The 21,720-nt window shown below is 44.5% G+C and overlaps 2 protein-coding genes and 1 pseudogene across 4 annotated transcripts in view; 1 reads left to right on the forward strand and 2 right to left on the reverse strand.

The window, feature by feature from the left end:
- TAP1 (transporter 1, ATP binding cassette subfamily B member) overlaps positions 1-21,720 on the forward strand; it is an 895,619-nt gene that overhangs the window by 724,546 nt on the left and 149,353 nt on the right. The window lies entirely within an intron of this gene.
- The window catches only part of LOC309560894 (class I histocompatibility antigen, F10 alpha chain-like), a 392,531-nt gene that overhangs the window by 151,020 nt on the left and 219,791 nt on the right, over positions 1-21,720 (reverse strand). The gene's annotated exons all lie outside the window — the stretch shown is intronic.
- The window catches only part of LOC309560903 (antigen peptide transporter 2-like), a 77,778-nt pseudogene continuing 64,933 nt past the window's right edge, over positions 8,876-21,720 (reverse strand). Inside the window, exons 9-11 of the transcript XR_014226200.1 lie at positions 18,896-19,055; positions 9,164-9,301; positions 8,876-9,078 (exon numbers count right to left, since the gene is read on the reverse strand). The product of XR_014226200.1 is annotated as an antigen peptide transporter 2-like (transcript). The remainder of the gene's footprint in view (positions 9,079-9,163; positions 9,302-18,895; positions 19,056-21,720) is intronic.

The following is a 21,720-nucleotide window of genomic DNA, read 5'->3' on the forward strand; positions in this document are numbered from 1 at the left end:
AAAGGTTGGCCAACGTAACCAGCTGTCCCCCAATGCACCCTTTAAGGAACAGATACCAACCATGTGGGTCTGCACATTTATCTAGTAAGGACCACGGGATGGTGTTCGAGAGCAGGATGGAGACACCTTTAGACTTAGCGGCAACATTGAGAGCGTGATAGGCGTTGGGGAAGAACCTGTTTTGGAGAAATGGTAACCCATCGGTTCGGAAGTGTGTCTCCTGGATGAAGGCGACGTCCTGTGCGTAAACGGCGCAGATCACCCAGGAGCATGTGTCTCTTTTCAGGAATATTGAGTCCCCTCGTTTTCTAGGTGGTCACCCGCACGGGATCCATAACGGAAGGGAGACGTAAGTAGGGCAGGAGGGGAAGAACGGAGAGAGGGAAGAGGAGGAGGGAAGAGGAGGGTTGGAGGGGAAGGAGAAAAACGGTAGGCAGGGGGTGAGAAAATGCTGAGCGGAATTCGCTACCGTCAAGAGGGGAGGGGGAGGAGAAATGACACAACAAGGGGAATAATAAGTGAAAAACAAGAGACAGAAAAGTCACCCGTCTATGAGGGGGAACCCTCTGGGGTGTAGGCCTAAGTGGGGGGTAAAACCAGATACGACAAAGGAGCTGGGCTCAGCGGCAAGAGCTCCCTTCACATGAACACATTAGATAGATTAATACCGTTATGCAAGTAATAAACGTGAGCCAGGGTATAACTAACAGCAGAGGCGGTCCACAGGGCACCAGCGGGGAAATCACCCGATGGCCACACTGCGGAGGCAACTCCTCATCAACAGACATGCCAAACAAACCAACAAAAAACAAATTAGAACCAGCTTGACACACAGTACCAAAAACAACTTGAACCCGAGGGAGCCCAGAACCCCGACTGGAGGCACGGAGTGGTCACTTTAGTAAGGCACAACAGCACTCCAGACCTCACTGAAACGAGGACAGTGGCCCCCATCCCGCAGTCCCCACCCCCCCTCCCCCACCGATCCACTCAGATCTTGCAGCAAAGGTCCCGAGACTTCCCCAGAGAATGTACTGTAGTCAAACCGGAACCATGCCTCCTTCGTTAGAGTACACAAATCCCTCGACCTGAGTGTACAAAGAGGAGGATACCTTCTTCGGGTCTCACCAGGGTATGGGTGTAGGAGTCAAGGCAGATCTCGGGGCAGCCAGGTACAACCAGCCTCTCATAACTCCCCAGGGGGAAGAAAGCAATATGACCGGGTATGCCCGGATCTGTCAACGTCATCATCCCAGCTGGGTTGAGGCCGCCGGCCAGTCTGGAAAACAAGGAGACCAGGGGCGAGTACAGGACTGTGTTGCGGGGAAAGGGGCAGCACAGAGGTGGCAGGGACCCGGGACCAGGGAGGTCCACGGCTAGGCGGTCTGGGAGTCAGGGACAGCTCCCCTCGGGTAACTGTAGTGGAGCAAGCTAGGAGTAAAAAGGGGGGGACTAGGCAAGGCATCACGGTGATGGCAAATAAGCTGTACACTGGCAGGATCAGTCTTCTCTCACCTCTCGCGGAGTAGCAGGATCCAGCCTGCGCCGACTGCGCGGTGTTCGTGGCGGGAAGCCTCCGCCGCGGTTAGTACCGCCAGACGATCTGTGAGGTGGGCTCGGTAGATGTTGCAGCCAATTCGGGACAGGGATCTGAGCAATGTCCAGGAATCCGAAGAGAGCCGGGAGGTCATCGGGATGGTGGAGTGTGAACGAAGATGGACCTTTGCGCACGTAAGGGAGATAGTAAACCCCCATCTATACGTGCAGCCCGTCTGTCTGATTTTTTCCAAGAGTGGGCGCAGCAGAGCCCTCCGCTGCAGTGTAGCTCGAGAGAGGTCCGGGAGGATTCGGACCCTGGCACCGTCAAAGTCAATGTCACCAGTCTCCCAAGCTTGCCTCATAATCATCTCTTTGTGGGAATACCTGTGCAGTCGGCAAATGACATCATGAGGTCTGTCAACATCTGTAGATTGTGGGCCCAGGGCACGGTGCACCCTGTCAAATTCAAGATCAGCTTGCGGTATGGATGGCACAAGACGATGGCACAGGGCTAGTATAGTAGGCTGTAGAGATTCTTGCTCAGTGACTTCAGACAAGCCCCTTAGCCTCAGGTTATTCCTCCGGCTGCGATCCTCCATTTCCTCCACTTTAAGTTGCATCGAGGTGACATGCCGCGCCTGTGATGTCAGTCCCTGCTCCAGCTGAGCCACACGTACCTCAAGAGAAGCAATAGACGTCTCTCCGACCATGACCCGATCCGACAGTTGTTGAATATCCGATCGTACCGCCTGGAAGTCTCTGTTGTGCGCCTCTTCCACACGGAGCACCATGGCCTCCATGTCATGTTTCGTGGGCAAGGCTTGAATCAAAGACCGAAGGTCGGCCTCCATCCTGGCTCCCAAAGGTGTCTGAAGAGGCGCGGGTGATGCGGGAACAAGACGAGGGGTACCCGGAAGAGTCCATGGTTCCGACCGAACCGAAGCGGCAGGGGAGGACGGTGCGCTCAACATCGAGGCCGCGGCCGCAGGAACAGTATGCTGGCTGGAGGTCTGAGCGCGGGCTGAAGCCAAACAGATCCCGGGGAAGAAAGAGTAAATGTCTGAGCGTGGAGAAGTACGTAAGGGCTTTTGTGACCTCCGCCGGTGGCCAGTGCTCATTCCTGTTGCTCTGGAACGGTATTAAAGCACGTAATTACAAGGGAGATGGCCTGAGCTTGCTCAGCACATGTCCTCACTCCGCCTTGTCCAGGATATGCTCCCCACCATCAATCATCTGGATCTGCTGCGGACCACGTTACTGCGTGAGAACAGGACTGGAGCGGTGGGATGAAGTTACATCAGTGGCAGGAATATGTGATATACACAGCTTGTTGAAGCCTGCTACTGCAGATAGGCAGAATGTAGCAATGTACAGGACGTGCAGCTGGATGTGTGCCACCACAGTAAGCAGTATGTATAGGAATATTGGGAGCAGAGAGCAGAAAGTCCATATACTGCTACTAGGGCAAGAGGGTAGTACCTTGTGTGGTATGGTGCTTACCCTGAGCCAGGTGGCGTCCGGAACACCGCTGCAGGAGAGACTGGGGGCCTCCAGGGCGACTAGGCCGCGATTTCGGGCGCCGCTTTTTGAGCCGGATTCCACTGCCATAGAGGAGGCTGGCAGTCGCAGGGGGCCCGGGCAGGTGGTCAGTGTTCCTGGAACGCCCGTTGGAGGTCCCCAGGAGCCCGGACAGCTTCCGCCGTATCGAGCACCGGGCCGCGGCGTCTGCCAGGAAAGCCCGCGGCTTCGGAGGATGCGTAGGCCCCGAATCCGGATCTTCGGATTGCCGGCCAAGAAACAGCCACTATCCTCCCCGAACGGTGCAGCGGGCCCCAGAGAGTGTCCTGTGCAGTTTGGGATGCAGTATAGGGGAAACAAGCGGTGGGTGGCACTTGATGTAAAAGCTGGCGAGATGGAGCTCACTGTCAAGACGTCCAGCTCGCTCGGCATCCGGCCACGCCCCCCGTCGTTCCTGCTATTTATGAACATGAATCTCTGTGTTCTACTATTGAGTCCTTCCCCCTAAGGACACGCTTAAGTCTTTGATCGCCCCTGGTGTTAACCCCTTCCCTGCTGGTGTCATTATTACATTAACAGTTCATATTTTTAGCACTGATCACTTTATATGTGTCACTGGTCCCCAAAAAGTGTCAAAAGTGTCCGTTCAGTGTCCGATCTGTCCGCCACAATGTCGCAGTCCCGCTAACAATCGCAGATCGCCACCATTACTAGTATAAAAAAATAAATAAAAATGCCATAAATCTATTCCCTAGTTTGTAGACGCAATAACTTTTGCGCAATCCAATTAATATACGCTTATTGCGATTTTTTTTTACCAAAAATATGTGGCAGAATACAAATTGGCCTAAATTTGGTTTTTAAATATTTTTTTTATTGGAAATGTTATATAGCAGAAAGTAAAAAATATATATATATTTTTTTTTCAGAATTGCCGCGCTTTTTTTGTTTATAGCGCAAAAAATAAAAACCACAGAGGTGATCAAATACCACCAAAAGAAAGCTCTATTTGTGGTAAAAAAAGGACATCAATTCAATTTTTTTTTACTACAGTGCACAACTGCACAATTTTCAGTTAATATAACGCTGTGCCGAATTGCAAAAAATAGCCTGGTCCAGAAGTGGTTAAGGTGCCAGTCTATTATAATGTGACCAAAAAACAAAAGAGACCAGTAACACTGAGTGTGCAGTACAAAGAAGGGAAAAAACAATAAATGTAAAATTAAAATAAAAAAACAACACCCCTATGCAAATAAAAAGGCACTACTAATCAGTATTTATATTAAAAAGGATAATAATTTTATTATTTATCAAAAGTGCACAAAACTACCAGTTTCTAAAAAGACATCCTCAGCTAACAAATCTCCTTCCCACACATATGTGCAAAAACAGCTAAAAACGTTACGTTATAGAGCCCCCCCATCAACAGTTACAATCCTCCAGTACCACAAAAGGCCAATGGCATCAGGAACAAGACTCAAAAAGATTCCCCCCACTGATGTACCTGGGATCGCAGCTGAAAATAATCCACAAGATAAATACTGAAGTGTATGAAAATGAGCGCAATGTATTGTGGGCCCAATTCCTGTAAGGCGGTACACAGTGCAAATTCGCATTGCGATTTCTGCTTGCCATGTATGAATTTAGTGTGAATTTGTGAGGGGAGTGGTCAAATCTGCAATTTTATTTTCTATAAAATTTAGGCAAAAAAACTAATTTGCAGTGATGTGAACACTGGATTGCTCAGGACACTTTTTTGAACCGGATCAAATACGCACCACATATATGTAAACAGCCTTCATTGGAAATAATGCTTTTTAACATGACAAGCGAATCTATGCTTTTCGGATCGAATTTGCATAGAATTTGCATAGTGTAAATCGGCACTTAAAGGAGAAGTACAGTCTAAGCTTGTTTGGCTGTACTTATCCTGTGGATCAGAGGAGTGCAGTTCGTTTTGCACTCATGTGACCCGTTTTCAGCAGACGGCGGGCTGAAGCAGGTTCAGGCTTGGGAAGGATTGCGACCATATAGTCGGACCCACCCACACGCCTGGACTGGCACCCGGCTCCGCCTCTCAGTGAGCCTCTGAGAGGCTGAGGCCGCCTGCTCCCGCCCCCTCCACAGCCCAGTGCTCCAGTAAGTATGGGGCGGTAGAGCAGACAGTGGTAAATGACAGTCAGCAGCTGAGTGATCAGTGGTATCGGCAGGGGCTGAAATGAACCGGGGCGCTCCAGACGTCACTGGGGGACCGGGAAGTAGGCACTGTCAGAGAAAGCCGGATGGGTCCGTTGCCTTCTGATTTGAATGGGTCCGCCCCTGTCAGTTTGAAGGGAGCGGGAAAGCCGGTTTCGCCAGTTTTCCGGTTAGTACTGCTCCTGGATGTGATTGGTAAGGAATGGCGGATGGTGGTGGGGGAACCTTTCCTCCTGGGTTGAATCTGGCCTTGCAAAAGGCTTGTCCCCAGTTGAAGGCAGGTTCTCCCTAAGCTGTCTAAAATTCTGATGCCTCCTGATGGGATAGGGCTACACTGGGTCTGGCCGGGGGCTGAGACCGAAAAAGCCCGTGGTGTACGTGCCCCTGGGGTGGCAGCCCAGGGGTGCCTCAATTTCACTGGTGAGGGGCAGCTCACCTGAGTTTTTGTGGCACCTTGGTCACTGCACCATCACACTTTTTCTGCACCTGCCTCTTGGGGTGGGCCTTTTGGCCAACACCAGAGGAATTTTTTATTCCTGGCCGGGGGGCCTGCCGAGGTCTAGCACTTAGGCACTACCCAGCACTTCTCCACTTCCCTTTTCCCCACTCTGTTTTTTCTTTGTTTGTGTGTCCACGTATGTCCCTTTTTTGGTTGTTGTGTCACTGCACGACTTGGATGGCGTAGGTCCTCGGGCCTGCCCTGTAAGTCTTGGGAGGGGGTGGATATGGCCTTTTGGCTTAGTTCGCCCTCTCCCATGGGGTCTCCCTTCGGGGGAGCCCTACCTAGTACTCGGGGTGGGCTGTTTCGGCAGTCCCCCTGAAGAATGGGGTCTGCCCGGCTTCGGCTGGGTGGACCTAAGTGAGTACCTCAGTCCCTGTCAGGAGCTTCGCGCCCCGGGGGATCAGGGTCAGGGCCCTTCCTCTTCGGAGGAGGGCCATGTGTGTACGCCTTGTGCACTTTTTTGTGTGTTCACGTTTGCGTGTGTGCACTTTTTTATGCACCGGGTGTAAGTCTTTTGAGTGTGTTTCACACACCACGGGCTTAAAAAAAAAAAAAAAAAAAAATCAGTGGTATTTGATCGCTCAATTCTCAGTGTTAGAGAAGCCAGGGGACAGATGCAGCATTGGACTGAAGCTGCATCCACTTAGATAAGTATAATTCTGAAATAAAAAGAAAACCTCTTGCCGACGGCCAACCGTAATATTACTGCGGCAGGGCGGCTCAGCTGTGCAAAATCACATAGTACTACGTGACTTGGTGCATGAGGTTTTGGCAGCGAGCGCGCACCACCGTAGCAGCCTTCCTCCCGTGATCGTCAGATAAACTGACAGAAGACCCACCTGCTTATGTAAACAAAGCAGGCAGATCTTCTGTCAGACAGGCAGTTACAGATCAGCAGTTTCAGCTAAGCTACAACCCCGATCTCTCTGTGCCTGTCAACCCCCCCCCCCCCCCACCCACACACACACAGTCAGTCAGTCAGTCAGTAAGCATATTAGGTACACATTAACCCCTTTGATCACCCCCAGTATTAACCCCTTCCCTGCCAGTGTCATTTATACAGTGACAGTGCATATTATTTAGCACTGATTACTGTATTAATGTCACTGGTCCCCCCAAAAGTGTCAAAAATGTCAGTTAGGAGTCCGATCTGTCCGCCGCGATGTCGCAGTCCCGCTAAAAATTGCTGATTGCCACCATTACTAATAAAAACAAAAAAAATTCCAAAAATCGATCCCGTATTTTGTAAACGCTATAACTTTTGCGTAAACCAATTAAAATACACTTTTGGGGATTTTTTTTTACCAAAAATATGTAGCAGAAAACAAATTGGCCTAAACTGATAAAGAAATTTGATTTTTTAAATTTTTTTTATTGGGAATGTTTTATAGCAGTGTGAAAAATATGTCATTTTTTTTTTCAAAATTGTCGCTCTTTTTTTGTTTATAGAGCAAAATCTAAAAATCGCAGAGGTGATCAAATACCACCAAAAGAAAGCTCTATTTGTGGGGGAAAAAAAGGACATAAATTGTATTTGGGTACAGCGTCGCACGACCGCGCAATTTTTCGTAAAGCAGTGCCGAATCGCAAAAAATGGCCTGGTCATTAAGGGGGTAAAACCTTCTGGAGCTGAAGTCGTATATTATGAAAGTATTGGACTTTGCACTTACTACACTTTTATGCACCTACATTTCACACCTTTATAGAATTCTTTTCAGCTGAAGGATACTTTTATAGCACATCCAGGCAGACTGACACCTCCTGCCAATCATTTAGCATGGTGCAACCTTTAACCAATGGTTCATAGAAACGGCAATGAGGGAAGGTCAGAGGCATAAATAAGTTAGTATAAATATCATGAGGCCAATACTGTGCATGCATAGATGCAATGCCTGGAGAATGGCAATGTTCAGGATTAGATGTTCCCAGAATACCATCAGCAGGTTTTGCACAGCTAAACGGTCTTTTTCCAAAAAAGTAAACACTTGGCAAAGGTTTCTGCTTTTTTTGTCACACATCACCAATTTAAATACTCTTGTATTGTGGACATTTACAAACTTGATTTAGTTGCTAACTGTAACACTATGTAAAAACTTTGCTGTATGACCGTAACAAACATTCACACAGGAACATGCCATATTTTGTTTAATATAAATGATCTCCCATGTTTGTAAGTGCCACCTAGTGGCAAAAATACAGTATGTTTTTAAAGCGGTTGTATCCCGCTTTTTGACACTTTTACCTACAGGTAAGCCTATAATAAGGCTTACCTGTAGGTACAAATAATATCTCCTAAACCGGTTTAGGAGATATTTACAGTGCATGCAGCCGCTCGCGCGAGCGGCGCATGCGCTCTGAAGGTCCGGGGGGACCTTCAATTAACTTGCCGGGAGCTTGCCGGAAAAATCACTCCCGCGCGCATGCGCGGGAGTGACGTCATCGCGGCTCCGGCCAATCAGCACGCTGGAGCCGTCTCTTCCGGCCAATCAGCGCGCCGGAGCCGCCGAACCCGGAAGAGACGACGAGGGATCATGGCAGCGCCCGCATCGATGTCCGGGGGTCCGTGTCGGGGCTTCGTTTTAAGGTAAGTTAAACATAATGGGCTAGTATGCGATGCATACTAGCTCATTATGCCTTTGTCTTGCAGGTTTTTTTTTTTAATTTTTTTTTTATAGGGTTTAATAACTCATTCTGAAAAAAAACTCAATCTGAAAAAAAATACACATTACGACCACTAGATGGTGTTTACGATTTTGTATATTATAATTATAATTGATAATAATAATATTATTATATTAATATTATTATATTATATTATATTATATTATATTATATATAATTGATAATAATAATATTATTATATTATTATTATAATATTATTATTATTAATAATGATAAATAATTGATCATTATATTACACAAAATATGACCTGTTTCATTAGAGCTGTGTGATTGTTTGGCACATTCATAAGACCATTTTTTTTTTTTTTTTTTTTACATAGACCCCCTATGTATTCTTTAAGCACAATGCTTAATTACTTCACTGCATCTTTCACAAAACAAAGACATTTGGATTTGGAAGAAAATGACGCAGTTTGCATGTTATCGTCCACCTGTCCATCAATAAAAGGTCCATCTTAGTCATGATTCTGCAGGAGCTTTTTATAGATTCCTTCTTTCTTTACAAGGTCCTCATGAGTCCCACATTCCACTAGCTGTCCCTCTTCCAGGACCAGGATCTGGTCGGCCTTTTGTACAGTGCGCAGCCTGTGGGCGATGATCAGCAGACACAGATCTGGAATATTCTGCAGAGATTGCTGGATCTGTAGGAGACACAGGAGATGCTCAGAGAAGACACAAGGCTGACCAAGAAGATCAAAGGACAGGACAATGGCTGCACCGACTCACCTCGTGTTCTGTCTCAACATCAAGACAGCTTGAAGCCTCGTCTAGAATTAGAAGTTTGGGACGCCGTGCGAGAGCGCGTGCAAGAGCGATCCGCTGCTTCTGGCCAGCCCCCATCTGAGCCCCCATTGCTGCCAACATCTGAAAAGCAAAGTGACATACAGGATCAATTTAGGCTGCCTCAGGGGCATCAGCAAAAAATTGCCCTCAGTGCTGCATTGAACTTAGGGAAAAGATAAAGAAATTTGAATTTTCTGCTAGTTTTTGAATGGTTTAACCGTTTCGCCACTGGAGCTTTTGTTTGTTTTTTCACATATCCTATCCTTTTATCCTATATAAGTCCCGGTTTACACATATATGTGATGCGGGAACCCTGCGAATCCACTGCGGGTTCCCACATCACACTCAACGCGCAGGCAGTTCACACTGCCAGATGCGAATAGTTCCTGAAGACGTCATCGAAACGAAACGCACGTAGGGCGGGAATCTTCTGTTGCGTCACTTCCGCTAGAGGGTACTGAGGGCCGTAGAACGCACGGATCCGGATGTCTGCTGAATCGCATCTTTTACTGCCTAACTGTGAGTGGATATTTGTTTTGTAATAATAAATTATTTTAACATATTACACTATGGGCGTATCGCTATATTTTCTCCATATGTGCGCAATGGCTACATAGGAAGTCGGTAGGAAAGCTGGGAAGTCCAGGGATACATCCTTACTGCAATAAAGGCTACATACCCCTGCAGGGGTAACGATCTGTGGTGAGTGTATTACCATAGGGGATAAGCACCTGCACGAGCCTTGATGCACTTAGGAGGAGGAAAGCACAATCACCATAAGTTTGGATATATTTCACAGCACAGGATCACAGGGAAGGCTCCCCATTGATTTTGAACACTCATATAAAGACTAAAGAAGCACAAGCACTTTTTCAGCTATTTGGGAATAGCTGCAATTTACACAGGATTACCATTGTATGGACTGTTGACTGTTAAACCACCATCACGAATCAGCACTATTTATTTGATTAATGTCACCTTAAGTATAATGTATTGGTTTTATTTATTTTCATCTATTTAAGCACCTTAAAGTGGAGTTCCACCCATTTTAATACGTTTAGATGTACAGTGCCTTGCGAAAGTATTCGCCCCCCTTGAACTTTTGCCACATTTCAGGCTTCAAACATAAAGATATAAAACTGTAAATTTTTTTTGAAGAATCAACAACAAGTGGGACACAATCATGAAGTGGAACGAAATTTATTGGATATTTCAAACTTTGTTAGCAAATGAAAAACTGAAAAATTGGGCGTGCAAAATTATTCAGCCCCTTTACTTTCAGTGCAGCAAACTCTCTCCAGAAGTTCAGTGAGGATCTCTGAATGATCCAATGTTGACCTAAATGACTAATGATGATAAATAGAATCCACCTGTGTGTAATCAAGTCTCCGTATAAATGCACCTGCACTGTGATAGTCTCAGAGGTCCGTTTAAAGCGCAGAGAGCATCATGAAGAAGAAGGAACACACCAGGCAGGTCCGAGATTCTGTTGTGGAGAAGTTTAAAGCCGGATTTGGATACAAAACGATTTCCCAAGCTTTAAACATCCCAAGGAGCACTGTGCAAGCAATAATATTGAAATGGAAGGAGTATCAGACCACTGCAAACCTACGAAGACCTGGCCGTCCCTCTAAACGTTCAGCTCATACAAGGAAAAGACTGATCAGAGATGCAGCCAAGAGGCCCATGATCACTCTGGATGAACTGCAGAGAGCTACAGCTGAGGTGGGAGACTCTGTCCATAGGACAACAATCAGTCGTATACTGCACAAATCTGGCCTTTATGGAAGAGTGGCAAGAAGAAAGCAATTTCTTAAAGATGTCCATAAAAAGTGTTGTTTAAAGTTTGCCACAAGCCACCTGGGAGACACACCAAACATGTGGAAGAAGGTGCTCTGGTCAGATGAAACCAAAATCAAACTTTTTGGCAACAATGCAAAATGTTATGTTTGGCGTAAAAGTAACACAGCTCATCACCCTGAACACACCATCCCCACTGTCAAACATGGTGGTGGCAGCATCATGGTTTGGGCCTGATTTTCTTCAGCAGGGACAGGGAAGATGGTTAAAATTGATGGGAAGATGGATGGAGCCAAATACAGGACCATTCTGGAAGAAAACCTGATGGAGTCTGCAAAAGACCTGAGACTGGGACGGAGATTTGTCTTCCAACAAGACAATGATCCAAAACATAAAGCAAAATCTACAATGGAATGGTTCACAAATAAACATATCCAGGTGTTAGAATGGCCAAGTCAAAGTCCAGACCTGAATCCAATCGAGAATCTGTGGAAAGAACTGAAAACTGCTGTTCATAAACGCTCTCCATCCAACCTCACTGAGCTCGAGCTGTTTTGACATACCCCAAGCGACTTAAGCCCCGTACACACGTACCGAATGTCGGCGAACGATCGGCCGTCTTTTGTCCGGTGCTGACCTGTCGGCTGAAAAGTGCTAAAGACTGCACACTAATTTTGTCGGCCAACAGCAGCCGACTGCAGAAGTGATGTCATGTGATGGTTAACTTTCCGTGTGTTTTTTCTTCTCTGAGCATGCCCAGTCTTGTTAATCGGCTGTTTGTCAGCAGAATTCTGTACTGACTGGCGAACAATCGGCCGTTCTGGTGTTGGCCAACAAAAATTTTAATGCCTGTACACCCGATTCTGTTCGGCCGAAAAGTCGCTGTCGGTTGTCGGAAGCATCATACTAACAAGCCGACAATCGGCCGATCGTTCGGCGGCCGAATATTTACGGCCGACAATCGCTATGTGTGTATGGGGCTTTACAGCTGTAATCGCAGCAAAAGGTGGCGCTACAAAGTATTAACTTAAGGGGGCTGAATAATTTTGCACGCCCAATTTTTCAGTTTTTTATTTGTTAAAAAAGTTTGAAATATCCAATAAATTTCGTTCCACTTCATGATTGTGTCCCACTTGTTGTTGATTCTTCACAAAAAATTACAGTTTTATATCTTTATGTTTGAAGCCTGAAATGTGGCAAAAGGTCGAAAAGTTCAAGGGGGCCGAATACTTTCGCAAGACACTGTATGTAATCCCCTTTAACCGCTTGCCGACCGCCGCAAGTAAATTTACTGCGGCGGTCAGCCCCGGCCAGGCAGAGTGACGTTAATTAACATCACTAGCCTGGGAGGGTTTGGGGAGCGAGCGCGCGCCCGCGGAGGCGCGCTCCCGCTCCCGCGCGGTCACGGACCCCCCCGCGCGTGTGACCGGCGGACCCGATGTCCGCCGGTCACTCGGCGATCGTCGGGGGAGAGGGAGAATGTCAGGCAGCTTGTGTAAACAAGCCACCTGTCATTCTCCTCGCTGTAAAAACACTGATCAGACGGATCTACTATGTAGATCCGTTGATCAGTGTCCTTACAGCTCAAGCCACAGCCAATCACAGTAGAAAGCACGCCCCTAGGGACACACATAGCCCCGCCCTTTAAAAAAAAGTTAACCCCTTCAGTGTATTTTTACAGTAACAGTGCATATGTATAGCACTGATTACTGTAGAAATGTCACTGGTAACCCCAAAAGTGTCAAAAATGTCAGTCAAGGGTCCGATCTGTCCGCCGCAATGTCGCAGTACCGCAAAAAAATCGCAGATCGCCGCCATTATGTGTTAAAAAAAAAAACAACAAAAATGACAAAAATCTTTCCCTTTGTTAGTAAACGCGATAACTTTTGCGCAAACCAATCAAAATACGCTTTTTGCGATTTTTTTTACCAAACATAGGTAGGATAAAACAAATTGGCCGAAAATGTTAAAAAATTTTGATTTTTACATTTTTTTTTGGGGAATTTCATATAAAAAAATGTGAAAAATATTGTTATTTTTGCAAAATTGACGCTCTTTTTTTGTTTATAGCGCGTGATCAAAAAATCGCACAGGTGATCAAATACCACCAAAAGAAAGCTCTGTTTGTGGGAAAAAAAGGACGTCAAATTCGTTTAGGTACAGCGTCGCACGACCGCGCAATTGTCCGTTACAGTCACGCAGTGCCGAATCGCAAAATACCCCCTGGTCGTTTAGCAGCAAAATCCTCCGGGGCTTAAGTGGTTAAAAATACTTTTACCAATGGAAACTATTTTTTTTTTTGTAAGGAAATACCTTTTTTTCTTCTTTATTCATCCGCACTTCCGGGTCCGGCCGCCTATAGGCGATTACGTCACTAGGTGATTCGCAAGGGCTGCTGGGATACATCCCAGCAGCCCTTGCGAATCGCCTAGTGACGAAATCTCGCATTATTACACAGGCACCAGCTGTACTCGGATGTATTGGATTGAGTCCGCGAATCGCCGAGTGACGTAATCGCCTATAGGCGGCCGGACCCGGAAATGCGGATAAATAAAGAAGAAAAAAAGGTATTTCCTTGCAAAAAAAATAAATAAAATTGTTTCCATTGGTAAAAGTATTTTTAAAGGGGATTACATACATCTAAACTTATTAAAATGGGTGGAACTACACCTTAATAATACCGTGGGTTAATTGATTATAGAGGTATTCCATTCAATAGCACATTGGCACATTAAAAATCACCTATTTATTTATTTCACATTTGCATCTTGCATATCTATTTGTGCACGCCACTCCCTCTAGTGGCTAAGGAAGGGCATCACATTCTCAGCACTTGAGTGAATTTTTTATCCCGAACCATAGCACTTTCTTAACCACTTAAGCCCCGGAAGATTTTATCACCTTCCTGACCAGGGCCTATTTTGCGATTCTGCACTGCTTGACTTTAACGGACAATTGCGCGGTCGTGTGATGCTGTACCCAAATTAAATTGACGTCCTTTTTTTCCCACAAACAGAGCTTTCTTTTGGTGTTATTTGATCACCTGTGCGATTTTTTGATCATGCGCTATAAACAAAAAAAGAGCGACAATTTTGCAAAAATAACAATATTTTTCACATTTTTTTATATGAAATTCCCCAACAAAAAAAAGTAAAAATCAAAATTTTTTAACATTTTTTTGCGGGACTGCGACATTGCGGAGGACAGATCGGACCCTTGACTGACATTTTTTTGGGGTTACCAGTGACATTTCTACAGTAATCAGAAGGGGTTAACTTTATTTGAGAAGGAGGGGTTAAGTGTGTCCCTAGGGGTGTGTTTCTAACTGTGATTGGATGTGGCTTGTGATGTAACAGCACAGATCAATGGTCCTACATAGCAGGACCGTATGATCTGTGCTGTTACACAGGGGAGAATGACAGGAGGCTTTGTTTACATTAGCCGTCTGCCTTTCTCCCGGTGTAACGGACGATCGCGAGTGCCCGGCGGACATCGGGTCCGCCACTCACACGCGTGGGGGGGGGCGTGACCCAGCGGGAGCGTGCCTCCGGCGGCGCACGCTCGCTCCCTAGAGCCTCACAGGCTAGCGACGAAGATCGTCGCTTTGCCTGTGAGGGGCTGACTGCCTACGTAAATAGTCGTTAGGCAGTCGGCAAATGTGGTTAAAGAAGCACAAGCACTTTTTCAGCTATTAGGGAATAGCTGCAATTTACACAGGATTACCATTGTATGGACTGTGGACTGTTGACTGTTAAACCACCATCACGAATCAGCACTATTTATTCGATTAATATCACCTTAAAGCGGTAGTATACCGCTTTTTTCCACTTTTAACTACAGGTAAGCCTATAATAAGACTTACCTGTAGGTACAATTAATATCTCCTAGGGGATTACATACATCTGAACTAATTAAAATGGGTGAAACTCCACTTTAATAATACCGTGGGTTCATTGATTATAGAGGTATTCCATTCAATAGCACATTAAAAATCACCTATTTATTTATTTCTTATTTGCATCTTGCATATCTATTTGTGTACGCCACTCCCTCTAGTGGCTAAGAAAGGGCATCACAGTCTCAGCACTTGATTGAATTTTTTATCCAGCACCATGCACTTTTTTAACATTGTATGAATTTTTATTTATTAGTACTCATTGGTATTGTATATATTTCTAACTTTGGTTTCCTATTTGATTGTACACACATCAGAGAAGCGCCAACCTCACACTCCCCTTTTTATTCCATATGCGAATCGATAGGGGTGTCAATAAAAAGTTAGCGACACCCCCAGATCACATGCCTGATGAAGGGGTCCTGCGTGGCTCCGAAAACGTTGCACTGTTTTTTGATGTGATCTTTTTTGCAATAAAGCTTTTGGACTGTAATAGATCCAGTGTCCAGCTGGTGATCGCTTCAGCACCCAATATAGATGTGCCTATATACCAGGAAGGTGTGCGATGGGAATATGAACTTTACCCTCAGATCAGTTCGCATATCGCAGTGGGAACTGTCAGTTCGGACATGAATCGGATCGCATAGGTGTGAGCACCCATGCGATCCGATTCTGGTGCAGACCCAAAAAAAGGGTCTTGTGCGACTTTGGTCCAAATGCAATTCAAATTCAGCCATACAATCTGTATACAATCTGAATGGCTGAATTCGCAATGCACAGACATCGCATGTGATTTGCAGAGCAGTGCGCTGGGAATCACATGCGATGTCTGACATCCCATATGTGTGAACTGGCCCTAAATCATACTGTGTGTGTTTTCTGAAAGGAGAGAATCTGTAGAATAAAATAGTGGTGGTGGCAATTTTTTTTATATCACATATCAGTGCAATGGTTTATCAAGCCCAAAATTGCAGTAAAAATATATTTTTCACATTAAGGGGTCCAGAAAAAATTTGCTTTGCGAATGCTGCAACATTCGTTCAAGCGTATTGAAGAAGACCCATAATATTTGTAAGACTTTGTATAATAGTTTTCCTTGTTGTAATTTGCTGGGCTAATGTAACGTTTCCTAACGCTCAATTGGGACGGGCCAAACACCCCCCTGTTCCATTCGCAGCAGAACTGAACAGGGGAAATGCTCTAACCTGAACAGCGAACCCCATTGAAGTCTATGGGAGCGAACAGAAAAAATCAAAAGGGCACATTTTGAAGTTTTATATGCAATAAATTGGCCATAAAAGGGGTTTGGGGGTCTGGGTACTGCCCTAAAGGCCTGTACACAAGATAAGAAAATCTGAAGGGAAATTTCGTCTGACGACCGATCTGCCGATTTTCGGATTGTTAGTATGGTGCTTTCGACAGCCGACACCGACTTTTCGGCCCGAAAAAATCCTGATGTGCAGGCTCTATAATTTTTGTTGTCCGTAATACAACGCCCGATTTTCGTCTCATTAGTATAGTTTTCATCTGAAAAAAAGCGTGTGTACGTGGCTTAAGGGACATGTACTGTATCAATAAAAAAAAAATATATATTTTTTTCAGGAGCTGTGATTTTAAATATGCTTAAAGTGAAACAATAAAATGAAAAATTCCTTCAAATATCGTGCCTGGAGGGTCCCCTTAATGTGCGTGTAAAGATGCACATCTGTAGCTTTTTTAGATCTTACTACAGCAAAAATAAAATTTCTAAAGAAAAAAAAAAACAAGTCGAATCGCTATCAAAACGACTCACGGTTTCTGGCAGCGCGCTATTGAAAAATTAAAGAAAAAAAACAGCGTGGGGTCCCCCCAAAATCCAGACTAGAACCTGATAGTTAGGGGTCACGGAAGCGCCAAGCGGCGCTGTGCTGAAGGGATTTCACACAATTGTAATATAATACTCTGCGCTTCCGTGACCCGCTCTGAGCACTGCAAATGGGAGGGGCTGAGATCCCCCTCTGACAGCTATGAGAGGAGAAGGACAGCAGAGCGGGAGACCAGCTGAGCGCAGAGCGCGCTGTACCGAAGGTATTTCACACTATTCTATTACAGAAACACACACTGGACATTATATAAAACAGTAATAGTGTGGAATCTAGAATTTTAGAAACTCTAAACTAGGGCTGATTTTCGGGGTAGGTATTATTTTCGGGGAAACACAGTATACTGGCAGTGAGAAAAGATATTTATCCATTTATATTTACTAAAAGAATTGCATTTCCATGTTCTGTGTAGTGTGGGAGAGCAGATATAGTGATTGCAGGATCCTGGGTTTAGTAACACTTTAATCATTAATCACTTTACTTTGCCAGCTTTTTGTTGCCCTGTCCCAACTTTTTTTTAAGTGTTGCTGCCATCAATTTCAAAATTACCTTTTTTTTTTTCTTAAAATGGTACATTTTCTCAGTTTAAACATTTGATATGTTTTCTATTTTTTTACTGTGAATATATAGTAATATGGGATTATGAGATTTGCAAATCATTGCATTCTGTTTTTCTATGTAGATTTTATACAGCATCCCAACTTTTATGGAATTGGGGTTGTAAATCCACCATCAATCACATCATCCAGCTATGCAGCTCTCATTCACAATGACTGACAAGAGCCAACCCGCCAGGAAGAAAAAAAATAAAAAACAGTCTGCTGACATGTCGGGACTCACTGTTTGACTCCCGCTGAATGTCATCTCCTGGGTCCTGCAGCCGCAGTATAAGCAATAAGTTTGAGTATCTCCTTTTTCAGCCGTAAATTTCAGGAGTAATTGTCTTATTGAAATGTGCTCATTTTCGCGCATAAGCGTTTGCGAAAATTTGCATATTTTCTCGCAAATTTGAGTCCTTTTGCGCAACTGTATTCTCGTGTTTTTGTATAATTAACTTAAACTTAACGTATACTTTACTTGTAAAATATACAAATTAGCATTTTTCAGATTAACAGTATGTTTGAGTGAGTTCATTTGTTCGCAATTGCGCGTATTTTTGCACATTAGGCGTAAATTACTGTCCAAAAATGCATATTTTTCTATTTTGTTCTTACTGAAGAATGCACGGCGCTCATTTACGCGCCTGTGTGCATAGGCACATTACAATGAATGGGCTGGATTTTAGCTCAGAAAAAAACAAAGCTGTACTGAGCTTTTTTTAAGCTGCAGTTTGCAAGAGGCCTAAGGCCCCTTTCACACATACGGTCTGATCAGATCCGTCTGTCAGTTTTTCAGGCGGACCCGATCGGATGCCCCATGCATCCCTATGGGGCAGCAGATGTCAGCGGCGACATGTCAGCTGACACCCGCTGCTCTCCGATCCGATCCTGTCCGTCAAATCTGGACGGATGGAAACCCTTTTTTCCATCTGTCTAGCAAATCGGTTCGGATGAGAACAGGCAGGCGGTCCGTTCTCATCCGATTCCCCCATAGAGGACAGCCGGGAACCTGACAGCTCCTTCTCCGCACACAGTGCTGTCATCCGCCTGCTCAGCGGGGATCGGCGGATCGATCCCCCGCTGAGCAGAACGGAGTCCGTCGGCAGAATGGACAGGTGTGAAAGGGGCCTTATTATGACATCATTGGCCATATATGGACATGACTATTTTTGGTCAATAAAGTCATGATGGTGGGTCCCCAATAAAAGTCCCCTACCCAAAAAAAAAAAAAAAACAATAAAAATATTTTCTGTTAGAGGAGGGGGGCAGGAGGAGAACTATATAAAGTTGGTAGGGAGGGTAAACCTCTGCTTTAAAAATGTTTAATTCTGTTATGATTGAGGTAAAAGAAGAAGTTTTTTTTTATTAAATTTACCTGATATTGATCTGAAATGTAAGTGTTTTATATACTTTCATCATCCAGTAACTTGTATGAGGTACAAAACCTTCTGTGGAAATCTATTTGAAGAATACTACATTATGATAATAAAACCCTTCCGGGCTGGTGGCCCCCTCTCACCTGTATCATAGCCGTTCTCCATTTTTCCAATGAAACTCTCGGCTTTTGCCAGTCTTGCTGCTTCCACCAGCTGCTTTGCAGGAGGGTTGTCAAGACCATAAGCAATGTTTTCTCTGACTGTTCCAGCAAACAGGACAGGATCTTGAGCCACTAAAGCCACCTAGAGAAAACATTGGGTGGTAAGCAATTATAAAGTAAGAATAAAGGGGAACTCCAGTTTCTAGTCAATGTTAATGGAGCTTCGTAGTCTAGTTTTCTCTTCAGCCAGATCACCTCTGCCTATAAAGAAGGCATTTGCTCTTTTTTTGTCACTGTGAGGTGAGAATATACATATTATACAATTTTTTTAAGAGGGACCAATATTTTCTTTATTTGTTACAGGTACTTATATAGTGCTGTCAATTTACGCAGAGCTTTTACATACATATATTTACATTTTTCATAATACAATATGTTCTATCTGTTTAGCGGAATGGGCACTGAGAATATGGTTTGGATTACTTCAAATGGGACAGTAATATTTATCAACAATATATCTCAAGGATCCATGTTAAAGGCCTAGCTGAAAAAACGTTTGTTTGATCAAGTGCCTCGGTAATCAATGGTTAGATCGTCAAACAAAAAGGAGGGAGAATCACCAAAAACTGCTGCTGATTTACCGCAGGTGTACTACATCAAGATAAAATATAAAAATGAATCAGCGCACGTTTATATCCCTCTCCTGTTGACCAAACCTTTATAATCACCACATATAGAAAAATTTAAAATATTATTATTTCGCAAACTAAATAGTATAAATATGTGCAAAAAAAGATTTTTGAAAAACTGTGCAATATCTGCTATATCCAAAAAAGTGCAAGTACAAAAAATAAATAGGCAAAAGTTCTAAAATGTTACAAAACAACTAAATGAGTAGTTCATAAATTTATATGAGAAACTGCAAAATAACAATAAAAATGATGATAAAAAATTATTCAGTTCATATAGGAAAATTTGTGTGCCAAAAAACAATTAATGTGAAAAAGTCCCGAAAGTGCAATCAGTGCCAAAGTATTTAATTCATTCAGCGCTTTCTCTTCTGTGTCCACTTGTGAACAAACACCAGGTGTGCTCCTTCCACCGTTATCCTCCAAACCGACTCACCAGAAATGAAGCTGGTCAAATTATAAACCAGCAACCACTCTTCCAATAGTATAAGTATTCTCCAGCAGGATGGTCTAAAATTCAAAGGTATGTTCTCCCCACTTTATCCATGAATGTTTGTATTCTCAGAGTTAAGGTTATAAAAAAGAGAAGGTAAGGATTCCATAGCACAGCGTTTTTCAACCTGTGTACCGCGGCACACTGGTGTGCCGTGAAGAGTCCCCAGGTGTGCCGTGGCAAAATTACCCCATCTGATCTACAAACTGTGTTGGCCACTCAGTTAAGCCTTGTTGTTACAGCGGTTCTGGTCCGCTGTCTAAAGCTCACTTCCCGCTGCCACAGGCATTTGGGAAGCTGTGCGGGCCGTCCGATCGCATCTTGCCAACCGATGAGGTAATCGGTTGCTAGGGGCGGGTCAAGTGTACGCACAGCTTTCTGGGATGTGCGAGACGCAGGTCCCAGGAGACGCTGGCTGGCGCGCTTTTCCCCGAGGGGAGGTGAAGCAGAGCATGAGAAGAGGAGGAAGAACAGGGAGGAGGCTTTTCAGTGGCTCCTCTGAGCTCCATGAGGTACAGCAATTGTACCTGTAATTTACCTGCATGTTTTTGTTTTAGGTATAATTGCAGGCATGGTGATTGTTTTTTTTTTTTTAATGCAATATAAATATACATAAGATATGTTGGTTATTATTATTATTATTGGTAAGAGTAACTATATTTCTTTAATGGTAACTGCACCTCTTTTTATTTTGTCTTTCGCTTGCACATTGCTCTGCTGCAGTTTGGCCGCAGTGCAAGTGTAGCGCAGGGTACCCACGGTTTTCATGTGCATAACCTGCAGTTTCCTGTAGACTTCTATTATGTCCCTCATTTTTGGTGTGCTTTCAGAAAATGTAGGACATAATAGAAGTTGATGAGAAACGGCAGGTAACGCACATGAAAAGTGCAGGTACCCTGCGCTACACCTGCACTGCAGCGAGTCATAGTTAAATATACGTTCCGGCTCTGAAATGGTTTATCGGGGTTATGGCTGAAGATATCAGCCATAACCTCAGTATCGTTTTTTACAGCCCACGGCTGGCTTTCTAATCATGAAAGGGTTCCAAGCAGCACATGAGCCACTGGAATGCTTTCAGAAGCAGCGGGAGGGGATGTACCCCCCTCCCACCAGCTCACCCGAGAAGCAATCCAATAGTGCAGCCGGCTAGTCCCAGGGGGCGATGAAAGAGTATATCCTCTTTAATAGCCTCTATGGCCTTGGAGGGCCAGAGCGACGTCATGTTGTTCCGTCCAGTCCAGGCTGCATTTTTGGTTGGTGTGCCTTGAAATTCTTCCAGATTTTAAAGTGTGCCTTGGGTGAAAAAAGGTTGAAAAACACTGCCATAGCATAACTCTGTATAATCTGTATAATCAATAATTTATTAACCACTTTACCACCGGAGGATTTTGCTGTCTTACGTCCAGGCCACTTTTTGCGATTTGGCGCTGTGCGACTTTAACTGACAATTGCGCGGTCGTGCGACGCCGTACCCAAACAAATTTACGTCCTTTTTTTCCCACAAACAGAGCTTTCTTTTGGTGGTATTTGATCACCTGTGCGATTTTTACGTTTTGCGCTATAAACAAAAAAAGAGCGTAAATTTTGAAAAAATAACAATATTTTTCACATTTTTTTATATGAAA

The sequence above is a fragment of the Pelophylax lessonae genome (assembly GCF_965119305.1).
Source record: "Pelophylax lessonae genome assembly, chromosome: 7".
Lineage (NCBI taxonomy): Eukaryota > Metazoa > Chordata > Amphibia > Anura > Ranidae > Pelophylax > Pelophylax lessonae.